This window comes from Cervus elaphus, chromosome 1 (assembly GCF_910594005.1).
Source record: "Cervus elaphus chromosome 1, mCerEla1.1, whole genome shotgun sequence".
NCBI lineage: Eukaryota > Metazoa > Chordata > Mammalia > Artiodactyla > Cervidae > Cervus > Cervus elaphus.
This window is the reverse complement of record NC_057815.1, coordinates 95,756,121-95,769,782: the sequence shown is the minus strand read 5'-3', so window position 1 is coordinate 95,769,782 and position 13,662 is coordinate 95,756,121.

Here is a 13,662-nt window from a genome sequence, read left to right as displayed (position 1 = left end):
GGCCCATCAATGGGCTTTCCGGGTGGCTCAGGGGTAAAGAATTCGCCTGCCAATGCAGGAGATGGAGGTTTGCACTCTGGGTCAGGGAGATCCCCTGGAAAAGGGCATGACGACCCACTCCAGCATTCTTTTTTTTTTTTTTTTTCCACTCCAGCATTCTTGCCTGGAAATTCCTTGGTCAGGGGAGCCTGGTGGACATAGAGTCCCAGAGAGTCAGCCACGACTGACCAGTGAGCATGCACACAGATCACATATGGGAATCATAAGGGACGTACAGTTTTACCTCTGGCTTGTTTCAACACTTGTTGTTACATCTGAGAGATTCTCCCACTGGATTCTGCAGGAAACAGGGCAAAACCTCCTCAGTCTCTTCCTTATATGCCCTTGGACTTGGCCCTCAGATTCCTTGGCATTTCTCCTGGCAAAGTGTCCCTGCCCTTGAATCTGAGTGACTTGTGACTGCTTTGACCAAGAGTGTGGAGAGCGACACTGGACTTCCTAGGTGAGGCATAAGAGATGAGGCAGCTTCTGCCCGATTTGCTGGAACACTGCTGGTTGGCGTGCTGGCTCCCCAAGGGAGAAGCCTCACCGCCGGAGGCCGCCGTGATGTAAGGAGGCCAAGCCGCAGGGGAGACCACGTGGGTGCTCTGGCCGTCTTGAGTCTGTGCAGCCCAGGCGTCCGGCAGGTGGGTCAGCGGGTCCCTGAGGGCTGCAGCCCGCCGATGTCCATCATCCTCAGCCTTTTCTGCCCTGTTGAGCCTGAGGATGTCATGGAACAAAGACAAGTCACCGCCCTGATTGACCTGTTTCCCAGATCCCTGACTCACGGAATTCATAATTAAACAGCTGCTTTAAGTTGCCAGGTTTGGGAGTCATTGGTTACCCCAATAATAACTGGAATACGGGGTGAGAAGTGGCTGGATTTGGGAAGGCTGAGTCCAGCCTTCTCCCTGGGTGGGAAATGGCAAGAAAACCTGCTTTCCAGAGCCTACCAGCTGCTTCAGAGCCCTGCTGTGGTCTCATTTTGTGGGCCACTCTGCAGCCCTAGTCTTACTGGTTTTAGGCCAGTTGTCCACTGATCCTCTGCTTTCCCCACCCCAGAAGCCAAAGGCTTCTCCTAGAAAGGATGTGATTCCTCCCTATCAGAAACTCCTGAAGAGGGGCGTGCGTGGAATACTGGGGGAGTACAGACAGTCTCTGCTGTGTGCAAAGAACACAGAACACAGTACCAGGCACGTGGTGCTCAAGAGAGGAGGGTGCCCGTCGCTCAGTCATGTCTGACTCTTTGCGACCCTGTGGACCCTGTCTGCCAGGCTCCGCTGTCCATGGGATTCTCCAGGCAAGGATACTGGAGTGGGTTGCCATTTCCTTCTCCAGGGAGTGCTCAAGAGACCTGTGTATCAAAAGCATGATTATTCCCCCCACCCCACCTCCAGGGGTCCTTTCGGGGGCTGCTGGGTGGAAACCCTGCTCCAGGGGCAGGACTTCGGTATCCCAGCTCTTGGAACTCTTTTCTGAGAGTGGAGCTCTGGGTCACGCTCATCGCCTGCACTGAGAACGGCATCCTTGCTGGGGGATGGAGCTTCGGGTGGCACTTACAGAGACAGACAGAGGTGGCACAGTGGCTCCTCCTCCCACTGGCTGTGTGACGATGGGGAAGCTGTCTGACCTCTCTGAGCCTCCAGTCCCCAATTTTGGAGAAAGGGCATAGTAATAAGTAGCCCTGGCTTTGTCCAGGACTGCAGGGAAGACTAAACGAGGTCACAGTGCATGGACAGCATCAGCTTGGGCAGAGTAAGCCTTCCATAAATGTCAGCCCAGCCAAACGAAAGGAAATGGAGTGGGGAGGAGGGGAGTGTATATGATAGGAATTATTATTGAATTTTTTTAGACGAAGAAAAGCCCTAAGGTCGCGGAAGTAGTATAGGGAAGCGGTGTGGCGCCAAGTCGGATCTGATTGTTGCGGATGCCCATGCTCCTTTCACTCTGTGTTTTTCTCGTCAGAGCAGGTGCCCGTAGGTCTGGAGCCCATGCGTGACCTTGCAGGGCTTCCTGAGCTGCCCAGGCTCGCAGCCATGTTCAAGGTCAGTAGAGCTGGGTTGCTGTCTTTGCAGTGTGGTGGGCAGCCCACTGCAGTGCGTCCTCCAGCCCCAGTGAGCCGGGCCCTGCCGGGCTGCAGCCACTGAGGAGCCCTCTGGGTCTAGAAGGTTGCACTGCAATACAACTGTCCTGCCTTCCAGAAGGCCTGGATTTTTTTTTTTCTTTTCGTGACCTAGATTGAATGGAGGTGCTTAGAAGTTGTGCTTGCTTCAAGCAGGTGTACCAGGAAGAGTCTAACTGATATTATTTTTAACAGCTTTATTGAGATATAATTTACATATACAAATCACCCACTTAAAGTGTACAATTCAGTGGCACTTAGGATATTCACAGAGTGGCACGACCTCCATCAGTTTTAGAACATCTGTGTCACCTCATAAAGACACATTGCACCCCTTGGGCATAACTGTCTGCCCTGCCCTGACCCCAGCCCCAGGCAACCACGAGTCTACTTTCTGCCTCCGTAGATATGTCTCTTCTAGACATTGCATATAAATGGAATCATGTGTGGTCTTTTGTGTCTGGCTTCTTTTACTTGGCATGTTTTCAAGGTTCATCCGTGTTGTGGCAGGTACCTTTCCTTTTTTATTGCCAAGTAATATTCCTTGTAGGACTTTACTCTGTTCCCTTTGATAGGCTTGGGTTGTTTCCACTCTTTGGTTGTTCGGAAGAGTGGTTTTATACATATTTGTGAAACATGAGGGAGAGGGGCCAGGGCACAACCTCTGAAAGGGTGACATAGCCCAAGGACACGACACGAACTGATTAGAACCAAACAGGTCCACGATGGTGGATGGACTGACTTCCACTAGACCTCGAGCCTCAGTACACGCTCACTGTAATACATCAGCAAGCCAAATGACACCTAAATGACAAGCTAAATGCCGTGACAGTTGCCAGTCTGACAATAAAGGTCAAAAGGTGCGCAGTAGCCCAGTTCCTGGAAGTCCCTACCCTTCCCCCCAAATAGCTGGAATACTTCTCCCAGTCACTAGTCTATGAAATTCCCCACTCCTATCAAACTAACAGCCTCAACCCCTGGCGCCTCTCTCACCTTCTGAGATGGCCCAGGCTTTGTGGAGTGCGTTTTTCTCTAAATAAATCCTCTTCTTACCTATCACTTTGTTTCCCACTGAATTCTTTCTGCGATGAGACATCAAGAACCTGAGCTTCATTAAGTTCTGAGACCAGGTGTGTGTGTGACCTCAGTTAAAAGACCATGCGTTCAAGACTCAATCTGAGTTTCACAGTTCCATTTGTGCACATATTTCTGTGTAGACATATGTTTTCATTTCTGTTGGGTACAAACCCAGGAGTGGAATGCCTCGTTACATAGTAACTCGATGTTTAACCTTTTGGGAAACTGCCAGGCTGTTTTCCAAGCAGTTGCACCATTTTACATTCCCACCAGCCATGCAGGAAGATTCTGATTTCTCCACCTCTTCACCAACACCTTTTTTTGATTCTAGCCGTCCTCATGGGTATGAAGGGGTGTATGTTTGTAGTCTTGCTTTGCATTTCCTTGATGGGTAACGATGATGATCACCTTCCATTTGCGTGTTGAGCTTTTGTATGTTTTCTTTGGAGAAATGTCTCTTCAGATCCTTTTCTGATTTGTCTTTTTGTTACTGGGTTGTAAGAGCTCTCTACGTATTCTCCATACAAGTTCCTTATCCCGGTTGATTTGGAAGAATCGTTAGGAAAGGCCATTACATAACTTCCCCAATCCTGTGTTTACCGGCTGGAGAATTGCATCAGAAACAAAACATTGCTTCATTCCTGAGGCAGAGCTGATACCTCTTGGAAGCAATATACATTCCTGGTGCTGGTGAAAACAGATGAGATTGTCCTGCTTCTCATTTCTCTTTTCCTGAGTTTCACTTAAATCAGTGAGTCTCATGTGGTATAGAGGGGATATACATGTCAGAAACACATGTAGGACTCTTTCCTTTTTTTTTTTTTAAGAGAATTAAAAAAAAATTGCTTTATTTATTTGGTTGTGCCAGCTCATAGCTGCAGCATGTGGGATCTAGTTCCCTGACCAAGGATCCAACACAGGCCCCTGGATTGAGAGTGCAGAGTCTTAACCACTGGACCACCACGGAAGTCTTTGTGGGACTCTTTCAACCCTCAAAAGCCTCAGCTTCCTCCAAAAGTTAGATACGCTTTCATCTTTCCTCCGATCCCCATTATCTTTTTGAGAACCACTGTCCTAAAAGGAACACTTTGAGATGAAGACTGGCGTGGCAGGAAACGGCCTCTATGTTTGTTGCTGTTCACTCACTCAGTCTTGTGCAACTTTGTAACCCCATGAATGGCAGCACACCAGGACTCCCTGTCCTTCACCATCTCCCAGAGTTTGCTCACACTCTTGTCCACTGAATCAGTGACGCCATTCAACCATCTCATCCTCTGTCACCCCCTTCTTCTCCTGCCTTCAATCTTTCCCAGCATCAGGGCCTTTTCCAATGAGTCGGCTCTTTGCATCAGGTGGCCAAAGTACTGGAGTTTCAGCTTCAGCATCAGTCCTTCCAATGCACGCCCAGGACTGATCTCCTTTAGGATGGACTGGTTGGATCTTGCAGTCCTAGGGACTCTCAAGAGTCTTACCCAACACCACAGTTCAAAAGGATCAATTCCTCAGTGCTCAGCTTTCTTTAAACTCCAACTCTCACATCCATACATGACCACTGGAAAAACCATGGCCTTGACTACACGGACCTTTGTTGGCAAAGTAATGTCTCTGCTTTTTAATATGCTGTCTGGGTTGGTCATAACTTTCCTTCCAAGGAGCAAGCGTCTTTTACTTTCATGGCTGCAGGCACTGTCCACGATGATTTTGGAGACCCCAAAATTAAATCTGTCACCGCTTCCACACGATCCCCACCTCCTTGCCTTAAGTGGTAGGACTGCATGCCATGATCTTGGTTTCTGAGTATGGAGTTTTTTTATGTATTTATTTGTCTGTGTCAGGTCTTAGTTGCGGCACTTGGTGTCTTCATTGCATTACGTGAAATCTTTCGTTGAGATGCATGAACTCTCTAGTTGCTCCAAGGCATGTGGGATCTTAAGTCCCTGAACAGGGATCAAACCAGTGTCCCCTGCATTACAAGGCAGAGTCTTAACACCGGGGCCCCTCGGAAGTCCTGAATGTTGAGTTTTAAGCCACTCTTTTCACTCTCCTCCACCCTCATGAAGAGGCACTTTAGTTCCTCTTCACTTTCTGCCATTAGAGTGGTATCTTTTGCATATCTGAGGCTGTTGATATTTCTCCCAGCAATCTTGATTCCAGCTTGTGATTCATCCAGCCCAGCATTTTGCATGATGTGCTCTGCATAGAAGTTAAATAAGCAGGGTGACAATATGCAGCCTTGATGTACTCCTTTCCCAATTTTGAATCGGTCTGTTGTACCTTATCTGGTCCTAACTTATGCTTTTTGTCCTGCATACACGTTGCTCAGGAGATAGCTAAGGTGGCCTGGTATTCCCATCTCTTTAAGAATTTTCCTCAGTTTGTTGTGATCCACACAGTTAAAGGCTTTAGCATAGTCAGTGAGGCAGAAGTAGATTTTTTTCTGGAATTCCCTTGCTTTTTCAATGATTCAACAGATGTTGGCAATTTGACTCTGGCTCCTCTGCCTTTTTAAAATCCAGCTTGTACACCTACAAGTTCACGGTTCACCTACTGTTGAAGTCTAGCTTGAGGATTTTGAGCAAAGCATTATCTTGCTAACATGTGGATGAAATGAGCACAGCTGTTTGAGCATTACTTTACTAGTGTGTGAAATGAGTGCAATTGTGTTCGAGCATTCTTTGGCATTGCCTTTCCTGGGGACTGGAATGAAAACTGACCTTTTCCAGTCCTGTGGTCATTGCTGAGTTTTCCAAATTTGCTGGCATATTGACTGCAACACTTTAACAGGATTTGAAATAGCTCACCTAGAATTCCATCACCTCCACTTGCTTTTTCATAGTGATGTTTCCTAAGGTCCACTTGACCTCATACTCCAGGACGTCTGGCTCTAGGTGAGTGACCACACCATCGTGGTTATCTGGGTCATTAAGACCTTTTTTGTATAGTCTTTCCATGTATTCCTGTCACCTCTTCTTAATCTCTTCTGCTTCTGTTAGATCCTTGCCGTTTCTGTCCTTTATTGAGCCCATCTTTGCATGAAGTGTTCCCTTGGTATCTCTGATTTTCTTAAAGAGATCTCTAGTCTTTCCCATTCTATTGTTTTCCTTTATTTCTTTGCATTGTTCACTTAAGAAGGCCTTCTTATCTCTCTTTGCTATTCTCTGGAACTCTGCATTCAGTTAGGGATATCTTTCCCTTTCACGTCTCTTCTTTTCATAGCTATTTGTAAGGCCTCTTCAGACAACCACTTTGTCTTCTTGCATTTCTTTTTCTTGTGGATGGTTTTGGTCACTGCCTTCTATACAATGTCATGAACCTCCGTCCATAATTCTTCAGGCACTCTGTCAGATCCAGTCCCTTGAATCTATGAATCTATTTGTCACTTCCATTGTATAATTGTAAGGGGTTTGATTGAAGTCATACCTGAATGGTGTAGTGGTTTTCCCTACTTTCTTCAATTTAAGTCTGAATTTGGAAATAAGGAGTTCATGATCTGAGCCATAGTCAGCTCCCAGTCTTGTTTTTGCTGGTTGTATAGAGCTTCTCCATCTTTGGCTGCAAAGAATATCATCAATCTGATTTTGGTGTTGACCATCTGGTGATGTCCATGTGTGGAGTCCTCTCTTCTGTTGTTGGAAGAGGGTGTTTTCTATGACCAGTGCATTCTTTTGTCAAAACTCTGTTAGCCTTTGCCCTGCTTCATTCTGTACTCCAAGGCCAAACTTGCCTGTTACTCCAGGTATGTCTGAGTGGCAGTGAAACTGAGATGAAGACCCAGGGATTGGCAGCTATGGCCAGTGCTGATCCTGAGACAAAGAGAAGAGTATGGTGTTTCCTCCAAAAATTAAAACAGAACTACTCTGTTTTTCAGCAATCCCACTTCCGGGTATGTAGACAAAGGAACTGAAATCAGGATGTAGAAGAGACACCTGCACCCATGTCCACTGCGGCCTTGTCCACAACAGCCAAGACGCGAAATGTGCATTTGTTATTGTTCAGTTGCTCAGCCGTGTGTGAGTCTTTGCGACCCCACGGGACTGCAGACGCCGGGCTTTGCTGTCTTTCCCTAATGGAATATTACTCAGCTGTGAAAAAGAAGGAATCCCTGCCATTTGCAACAACATGGACGTTTATGCTCAGTGAAGTAAGCCAGTCACAGAAGAAAAATACTACATGGTATCATTTACATAACCGATCTAAAACAGTCCAGCTCACAGCAGCAGAGGGTAGACTGACGGCTGACAGGAGCTGGTGGGGAAATGAGGAGCTGTTAATCAAGAGGTGCAAAGCTTAGGTTATACACGATTAGAAAGGACTCGGAGCTCCTGGAGGGCGTTGTGTCTATAGTTAATAATACTGTGTCGTATACTGAAAAATTTGCTAAGAGGGTAGATCTGTTACTAAGTGTTCTTATCACACACATGGTGATGAGGACAGGAGGAAACCTTTGGAGGTGATAGATAGATGTGTCGATGGCACAGCATAGATGATGGTAATGGTCTCATGGGTATACACTTACCTCCAAGCTCAGCAAGCCATATAAACTAAATATGTACAGCATTTTATGCACCAAGTATACCTCAATAAAGTGGTGTAAACAAAAACAACAGCAACAGAAAAAGGAAGAACGTTCCTTTTTTCGTTTTTTTGCAGACAGCTGCTTAGGGGTCAGATTGTTCTGTGATTGAAGCCAAGAATGTAGCATGGTAGGCACCATCTTGCCCTGGGGAGGGAGGAGGGGGATTAGGGCCATCATTTTGTCTCCAAGAAGGATCTCAGCAGCAGCACCCAATGTTTATTAAGCTCTCACATTGAGCCAGGCATTGTACTCCGTTCAGTTCAGTTGCTCAGTCATGTCCGACTCTGCGACCCCAAGGACTGCAGCACGCCAGGCTTCCCTGCCTGTCACCAACTCCTGGAGTTTACTCAAACCCATGTCCATTGAGTCGGTGATGCCATCCAACCATCTCATCCTCTGTCGTCCCCTTCTCCTCCTGCCCCCAATCCCTCCCAGCATCAGGGTCTTTTCCAATGAGTCAGCTCTTCTCATGTGGTGGCCAAAGTATTGGAGCTTCAGCTTCAGCATCAGTCCTTCCAATGAAGGACTGATCTCCTTTAGGATGGACTGGTTGGATCTCCTTGCAGTCCAAGGGCCTCTCAAGAGTCTTCTCCAACACCACAGTTCAAAAGCATCAGTTCTTCGGTGCTGTTTTCCTTATACTCCAACTCTCACATCCATATGTGACTACTGGAAGAACCATAGCTTTGACAAGATGGGTGTTGTACTAAGCATTTTATGCTTGTTATCTCCTTAAGTCCCCACCATGGCCTTACGGGTTAGGCACAGTTTCACCCTTGTTTTCCAAATGAGGGAAGTGAGCCCAGATGGATGGACTCACCAAGCCTCACCCAGACCTCAGGTGGCAGAGCTGGGATTCAAACGCAGGCTGTCTGCCTTCAACCCCTGCACGCTGAAACTCCTCCTTCTCAAATTCAAGAGTAACCAGGCTCTTGATTCCAAATCCTGCTGATGTTCGTTTTCACATTGTCAGTTTCCACAGATGTTTGCCTGGGAGGTGGTTGAGCTGTAGAAGGATCCCTGAGCATGGGTTCAGAAAACTGGCAATGAGAGCTACCCTCGCACGCTCAGGTTTTGTGTGGTTTTGGTCCATGACATCATCTCCCTACAAATTTCCTTACCCTACAATGGAGATAACACACCTACGTCATAGGGTTATTGTGAGGGTCAGATGAGATTATGGCTGTGAGAATGCTTTGTAAACGCTGAAGTCTGAAAAGTCAGGAATTGTTATCCTTATTACATTGTTCCCTTAATTCAGGTCAAATCCTGTAATTAGCAGCCCCAAATCTAGATAACAAGAGTTCCGAGTCTTAGCCAAGAAGTTCAGCATTGGCTCACTCTTTTCAGACAATAGCAGTGGGGCCCCGCCCAAGCACTGGAGTTTGGGGCTTGTGGTACTTGGTCAAGCCTTGACTCCGACCCATCACCACCTACTTCCCAACCACCATCCTGAATCTTGGTCCTTTTGCCTTCATCCCCTTACTCCCATCTGCACGGGTGGGCTGAGCTGGTTCTCTTGACCTTTTTTTTCTCGCCCCTTGGCAGGAGCTGTGTGGTTCTTTGTGGCAGAGACAGAATGTGTTTATCAAATGTCCACACGCTAATTGGTTGGGGCCAAAGAAATGTAAGCAGAAAGGACACATGTTCCTTCCAGACCGAGGCAGTTAAGTTCCCGTGTTCCCCTTCCATCTCTTTTTCCCTCTGCTGGAAGCCATCTCTAATAAATACATTTTGTTGTGATGAACCACTGAGACTGGGACTCATTTGGTAAGCAACGTAGCCTGGCATGACCCCAACAAATGTATTTTCTGCTATCAGTGTACCTAGAGGGGGGCAGGGAAAATCTTACTCCAGGCAGAGCAGCGTGAGTAAGATATGCCTTGTTAAAGGAAGAATGAAAACAACTGGTGTGGATGGAGCTGAGGTTTCCTTGCACACAGGGCCGTACAACATGGTTAAAGTCATGTGCATGGAGTCCTGGCTGTGTGTCTTGGACAAATTAGTACTAAATCTTGGTTTCCTAAAAACCATAAATTTAAGACAGTAGCAGCTCCTTGACCAGCCCATGGAGATGTGGTGAAGATTCTGTGAGAGCCTTACTCAGTGCCTGGTAATAATTAGCCGTGGTAAATATCAGTCATTGTTACAAGGGAGGAATGTGAACCGATTGCAGGACAAAGGCAAGGGTGCTCTAGTCTCACAGAAATCTGGAGCCTAAGATGGTAAGTAGGAAGAGACATGGAGATAGTGTCCTGAAGGCACCTGGAACCGATTCATCCAGCCTGCTTTCCATCCATCCATCCACACATCCATCCATCCATCCATCCATCCGTCCACACATCCATCCATCCATCCATCCATCCGTCCACACATCCATCCATCCATCCATGCAATGATCTCAACAAAATTTTAAAAAATTACTCTCTGGATTTTGCAAAGATGTCTCTAACCAAGAGGGAGCTGAAGCCTGAAATTACTGGGGTTATTGGAGAAACTCTCTTACAGTTCCGCTGTCTCCTTAGTAGGAGCTAGAAAAACAGAAATATCTGGAAGGGAGCCAAGGCCAATGACGTCTTGGCGGAAAGGGCAGCAACAGGAAGCCAGCATCAAGGCTAAGCGCCTCTCCTGGGAATGAGTTCTCCCCTGTGTGAAGAGCTGCGTGGGGAGGGGTGGGAGACAGTCCACCTCCAGGCTCCACAGCTGAGGGTCTCTGCCTTGCAGTCCACCAGTTTCTGGGCTGGTGTAAGGAGAGCAGGATGGTGGGAAGCCGGGAGGTGCTTCACTGAAGCTACATCTCGGCGGCAAGGAGAAGGGGGAGTACCACCACCTGCCGCAGCACTGCTCGCAGCCTCAAAGGAGTGTTAGGAGCTGTGACTCCCGAGGGAAGAGTGAAAACAACTGGTGTGGATAGAGCTGAGTTGTAAACACTCGTCAGAATGAACACAGTGGGTCTTTTCGGCCGTCTCCTGGTTACTGAGCTGCTCGAAACCCACAGGCTCAGCGGAGCTGGCTCCAGCTCCAGAGCTGGGCAAGCGACCTGAACCTGACCAATTCCAGCTTCAGTTCTTTTGGGCTACTGTGGTTGGTTCAGGGGTGACCCGATTGGTCACATGGGATTTCTGAACTTTTGTTTGAGTGTGGGGGCATAAAATCTCTCTTTTCACTGGACTCCTGTCAGAGAATATGAGCCTGGAACTTCTGGAAGCTAGTAAGTACAGGGAGACACTCTCCCCAACACTAACCCAGCAAAACATAGTGTTGAGAGAAGGACAGAGGCCACATCCTGATGCTATTGTGTGTGAGCTCCTGGATCAAACCGTACCTGAAGGCTGATGAATTTTTCAGTGATTTAAGAGTCCTGATTGATACACTGGTTCTCCAAAATACATATATGTCTCTCTGAACACTAGTGATGGTGGCTATCTCTGCACCAGAATGCATTTTCACTCTCCTCACTTCCTCTCCATTCACAATGGGTTGCTTACTCTGCAGCAGCTTATGGACTGGGCTCCTGGCATAAAAAAGGAACACGACCTGAGTTTTATCTTCAAAGAGTCATGATCTAGAAAGAGGGACAAAGGTAACTAGAATAGCTCATTGTAAGTTGTGCTAAGATTAAAGTGAACGGTCATAGGGACTAACTGGAGAAAGGAAGCCTGGATCTCAGAGGGGCAGGGGTGTTAATTAAAGCTGTGGAGAGGACGTAATACTCATTCATTTCAATGGCTTATTTATTTATTTCGCCGCACCAAATCTTAACTGTGCCATGTGGGGTCTAGTTCCCTGACCCGCGTTGGGAACGTGGCATCTTAGGTACTGACCCGCCAGGGAAGCCCCTGAATAGGTATTGATGGAGCATCTGCTACGTGTTATATACTATACTCAGTGCTGGGAATATACAAGCAGATATTTATAAACAGACATGGTCCCTGACCTCGAGGAGCTGATAGGGTAGTGGAAACAGGGTGACCCGACCTCTCAGAATAAAGTATAAGGGTAGGAGGATCATGGGGCTATGAGAACAAATCACCAAGGAACTTTGGGGTTTAGGGGAGGCTTCTCCAAAGAGGAAATACTTGAGCGTGTAGTCGAAGGAGGAGCAGGAATGAACTAAGATCCAGTGGAATGGATCCTTGGTAGAGGGGAAGACATCCTCGCAGCTCCCGTGGTGGGAAGGAGTGGAATAACCAAGCAAACGGAACCAAGCATTTGGCTGTTTTACTGAGAAGTTAGGACCCATGACTCTTAACTCCATGGCTTTCTCACTCACGATTTTTTTTTCCCCCAGTCACCTTGAGCATTGTTTTCTTCATCTATAAAACAGGATAACAATATCCACTTGCAGGGACTTCCCTGGTGGTCCAGTGGCTAAGACTCTGCGTCCCCAACGCAGGGGATCTGGGTTCGATCCCGTCAGAGAACTAGATCTTACATGCCACAACTGAAAAAAAAAAAAAGATCCTGCATGCCACAGCTAAGGCCTAGCGTGGCCAATACAAAACAACTCAAGAAAACCCACTCTGCTGGCTTGCTCAGGGGGCTGAATGAGACGATGCGTTAAAGGGCCTGGCAGAGAGAAGGTGGGCAGCAATACCGTTTCCTCCCCTTAGGTCCCGTCCCCTCATCCTTGGTGCGGTGTGACTGGGGCTGTCCCTGGATTCCCAGAATGTCCGCTTTCCTCCGTGTTCACCCGCTCCCCACAGCTCTCTGCCCACAGCCCTGCTCCCATCGGGTCCTCCAGGTCGGGCAGTGAGCACAGAGACGGGCAGGTTCTGGGCGGAACTGGGTTCCCTCGCTCCTAAATTCCTGTGTTAGAGTCCTAACCCCTGGGCCTCAGAATGTGATGGTGTTTTGTGATTGGGCTCTTTAAGGAGGTCATTAAAGTGAAAATGAGGTGGGGTGGACGTGTGTGAAGTGTGCTAAGTCGCTTCAATTGTGTCTGACTCTGTGCGACCCCATGGACTGCAGCCCGCCAGGCTCCTCTGTCCGTGGGATTCTCCAGGCAAGGATACTGGAGTGGGTTGCCAGGCCCTCCTCCAGGGGATCTTCCCGACCCAGGGATCGAACCTTTTCTCTTATGTCTCCTGCCTTGGGGGGTAGAGTTCTTTACCACATGCACCCCCTGGGAAGCCCATTAGAGTGGATGCTAACCCAATATGTCCGGCGTCATGATGAGAAGAGAGAATTAGGATTTTGAAACCTGCAGAGAGAAGGCCCTGTGAAGACATGGACGGGCGTCTGTGAGCCAAGGAGAGAGGCCTGAAATAAGCCCTTCTCTTCCAGCGCTGAGGAGGCGCTAACCCTGTGGACACCCCGATTTTGAGGCTCCCAAGCTGAGAAAACACATCTGCATAGCTGAAGCTGCCCAGTCGGTAGGCCTGGTAGCCCGAGCAGACTCCCAGAGGGCGACGGTGACAGGCGGGGCGAGCACCGGGGCTGCGGGCCACTGCCCTGCCCCTGGGGCTGGGAAAGCCGCCTGCACTCTCTGCCCCTGGGACACCAAGGACAGAGAAAGACAGTGGCTCCGGGGGCAGACGGGCTCTGTCCTCCACCCGCACTGGGGGTGGCTGAGCGAAGCCCAAGACCTCCAACCAGGCTGGCGTCAGGCTGCTTCTGGCTTCGCGCCCTGACCCCCGGCCGTGTGACTTTGCAGAAGTCACCCCCAGCGCCTCGCCTGCCTTAGTACTCCGCAGTGTCCCCACTTGCACGGGGTTGTTGCGGAGATGAGATTCGCGCTGAGGACGGTGCCTGCCCGAGTCAGTGCTGTGTGCGCGCCAGTGAGCGTTAGGACGGCTTCCCTCTGACAGCCGCACTAAAATGGCAGGAATGTTCCTGACCTCCTGGG